The sequence below is a fragment of the Nicrophorus vespilloides genome, unplaced genomic scaffold, assembly GCF_001412225.1.
Source record: "Nicrophorus vespilloides isolate i.1.1-1 unplaced genomic scaffold, Nicve_v1.0, whole genome shotgun sequence".
Taxonomy (NCBI): domain Eukaryota; kingdom Metazoa; phylum Arthropoda; class Insecta; order Coleoptera; family Silphidae; genus Nicrophorus; species Nicrophorus vespilloides.
The window spans coordinates 128,597-132,566 of NW_017099716.1; the positions used below are offsets into that span (position 1 = coordinate 128,597).

The following is a 3,970-nucleotide window of genomic DNA, read 5'->3' on the forward strand; positions in this document are numbered from 1 at the left end:
CCAACTTTCTGAAGAGTTAATTTGAAGAATTCACACAAAAAATGTGTATATAGTTATTTTTAACTTCTAAGCTATTCAATCATATTGATTCAAATTTTGCAATATCATAATTATCATGAAATTTTCATAATTTCAGGTATTTTGGGTAGAAACAACCAATAAATGTTGTAATTATTATATAAATTTTTAAATCAATTTAGAATATTTTTGAATACAATAAATTGTTAAGTTGAAGGTACTTTACAAATACACGAATTACAATTTGAAATGTAAAAATTTGAATGTCCTTCACGTCCATAATTACAACAAAAACAAATCAACGCATTCATCGATACTAATGAATACATGTTGATTTTAATTAGTACATGGAGAATGTCTCGATTAAAATTACATTGTAATTAACTTCTATTTTGATTCGTTCCCCCCCATACGGGCTCAACTTTAGGGTCATCCCATCCATTGAATAAACTTAAATTCCTCTTGATTAGACTTATACATTTTTTTGATTATACTACAATTTCACAAACCCATATACACACAAATTAATAAGTATTGTATTTCTGCAATAAAAATAGCCTGAAATTATATTACTTACTAATACAATAATACTAAATAACAATTATATAATAATTCAATCATAAATTACATTTCAATATGTTTCTTTATTTTTTATGTATAAAAAAACACTAAACATAATCTTATTTAAAAGTTTGATTTATTGTTTTTAAAGGGCCGACATACATCGGCCAATAATCTCAGAAGCCACGCGAGTAACAAAATTACGAAATGATTGAATCAATGATTTTTTTTACAAAGAGTAATGAAATGAAACAACCATTCCACACTTGTGTGTATTCTCATCAAATTGGATTTGCATTGGAAGTAATTTACTACTCAAGGATAGAAACACAGTATTGAAACCAATTCAATCTAAATAGTTTAGGTAAATTAGTTTGAATCTAATATTGAGCCTCTTTATAAAATTAAATGTATTAATAGTAGCAAGTACAGGAATAAAATGTAATAAATCTATTTATTTTAGTACTTTATTATCAATTTATTATCAATTATGAATTTAGATCTTTTTATAATTTTGAAGCTTTGAACTGAATATATTTTCATGAACTGAAAAAGGAAAACCTCTTTTCCTTCTTATGAACTGAAAGGCTTTGATGAAGCATTTCAACATATTGAAAATGAATAGAAATTTCCTAGTAGCTCAAACTTTGAGAAAACTAGTAAAGTTTCAAAAGTTACAAAAAAAAATGCTTTCTATGATGAGAAAAAAAAGTTTCTTTGAAAATATCATTTCAATAAATCTTGAAATCTTCAGGAAGTAAGATGTAACAAATGTAGTATATTTTGATATTGAAAAATCACTTTTTATTTAATGCTATCAACCCATAGAAATTTTAATGTCAATTATAATTCGTACAATTTTATTTAGTATAGATTTTTAAACATTATAAGTTTCCAAGTTAAAAAAATTGTAAAAATTATATAGATTTACATAAAATTTTAAGGAAATTATTAATAATAATTCATATGTTTTTATTATATATGTTTAAAAAGTTTTTAAATAAAAAGCGCTTTTTTTTTTTCAAAAAAATGAGTAATGATATGTAAGAATATTTAAATGTAATTTCAGAAAGTTCTTTGTCTTCCCAGGGGAAACAAACCCGCGTGTATAATTTACTTAAATTGTTATAAACTTTTGTTGGTTTTAATAATGAGAATAATGGCGTGAGAAGCAGATTTAATTTGAAATATTAAACATGGGAACACTCGGAAGAAGGATTCATTAAAGCGAACAACAAAGTTGCCTTCAAGATTCTGCTTGCTTTTTTCGCCTTTGTCTCGTTTAACTGCACTTCTTGGAAGCGTAGGAGAAGCATTATCGTAAACTGCAGGAAACGGTAGTATATTTATTTATAAATAATATATCCGAACACGTGTTGAGTTCACCTCCAAAAACGAATTATTGTTTGATACAATTATTTACTTTTTTTGTTACCTGAGATAATTTAATAATATCAGCAAGATTGTTTTGTATAGTCCTGAGTGAAGTAACTCGATTACAATCCCTCTGGGTTGACTCTCTCTCTATTTTTTTTGTCTACATTCGAAAGCTTTGCATTGGGGAAATGAGAGTATCCGAAGGAACGTGCTCGTTGAAAAAAGTAATTGGTTCATTAAGACTTTTAATTAAATTATAATTCAATTAACCAATTGAAAAATAATTATTTGATTGTGGACAGGCATTCCTTTTAGATTGGTCCACTAATGGGATAATTCAATAATAAAAGGAACAATTAGGTTGTCACAGCGAAATTTGTTCCGGCAGTGCAATGCACTGGTCAATTCTTTCTCGTTTTATACGAAATGACTCTCAGTCGAATTCGCTTATACCGTTTAGCCGAATCGAAGAAGACGCGAACAAAAAAAAAAGTTAATGACTTAATTGCTTCGAGAATGCTTAATTAAACCCCGTTGTTTTATGTAAGGATGTTTTTTTTTGCTTCGTCGCCGTATTGATGGGCGTGTTAATTAGTTTTATAAAATCTCAATCGGAAAGTTTCAATGCTTGGGTATTAAATGGGCTGCGCTAGGGTTCGAGGGATGGCTCGAACCAACTACTCTTTGCTTTTCATGAAAGATTAAAATTTTTAATTATCAGACCAATGAAAGTTTTAATGACACCTTTCATGTAACCACTTCGGAAGTTCTCTTCCGAGGCTGAAAAGTGATGTGCAAAAAGTTCGTTCCACTCACCTTTCGGAATTGGCAAGTAGTCGGGAAGAGTGTGTGGCAATGGGGAACAAACAGAGAGAGAAAAAAATCCAAATGATTGATGCAGAAGCTGCAGAAGTGTGGCACAGTTTAATTAGTTATTTTTGGTTTTTCAAACTTTGGTGGTGTAGGTATGTATGTATGTCCATAGGAGGAGAGCACCAGTTTACGAATGCAGACGCGCGCGCTTTCCTTGTATCTAGTGGCACGAACCGCCCAACGCTATGGTTCGAAGCGAACTAAGCGCGTACAGAGCTGAAAATGTGTACGAGCAGAGTTAGCGCCACTCGGTTTACAGCTGTGTCTGCCTGTTTTCCCTTCTTTATCCGTTTACCACTCTTCCTATTCTAGCCCTCTCCCTCTTCTTGTGCTTTCAACTCGATGCCGACACTTGAACGAAGCCAAGAGTGCTTCTTCCACGCACACTCTTGCATCGCACAGGACTTATGAATTTTGTGTACATTTCTGCACGCATATTGTATGTATGTTAGCCCTTTCTTTCCACATCCTCATCCTACTCCTCCAACGTCTCGTGTATCTTCAGCCTTCATCATCCGTTCCAAACCGAAAACCAAATTGGCAATTCTGAAACGCTCTCATTTCCTCCTGGTAAACACGCGATGAATGCATCCCAAGAAGCGCGAGGCGTTCATATAAATAGATCATATTTGTCATGAGGGGATCATTAAAATATTCAACACTTTGCAAATCCAACGAATATTTTATACACTAAAAATATGCTCTACAAGTTTCTAACTATACAGCAGCAGCAGGCAGGCATTCACATCGAAAAAGACGTCGCTCGAAATATGCACGACAAAGTTCAACAGTCACCTTCCGATATAATAGATACGAATTCAATAGCGCATTTCCATCCTATACTCGCATTGATCAATTCCAAGTAAACATTTATAACAAAGTCTGCTGCACACTGCATCAAATTACAGCATAACATATTTCTAATAAATAATTATTACCACAAAATAATGAATATTTATTTAGAACTATAACAAATTACTTTCAGGCTTTTATTAGTTTTATCTACAAAACAAATTCACTCTTTCTTAAATATAAATTCAAAAAACAAATCAATGAAAAACTAATAACTTTATATATGTTTACATGTAATTTTTATAAAACTCGATAAAATTTAAAAACAAAAGCATACATTAAAAATTGA

At 31.0% G+C, this 3,970-nt stretch overlaps 1 protein-coding gene across 2 annotated transcripts in view; it reads right to left on the reverse strand.

Moving 5' to 3' along the window:
- The window catches only part of LOC108565354 (netrin receptor UNC5C), a 96,077-nt gene extending 93,002 nt beyond the window's left edge, over window positions 1–3,075 (reverse strand). For both annotated transcript variants that reach the window (XM_017924777.1, XM_017924775.1), the window contains exon 1: window positions 2,773–3,075. The gene's annotated coding sequence lies outside the window, so the exon portion shown is untranslated. The remainder of the gene's footprint in view (window positions 1–2,772) is intronic.
- Window positions 3,076–3,970: the final 895 nt, after the last annotated feature.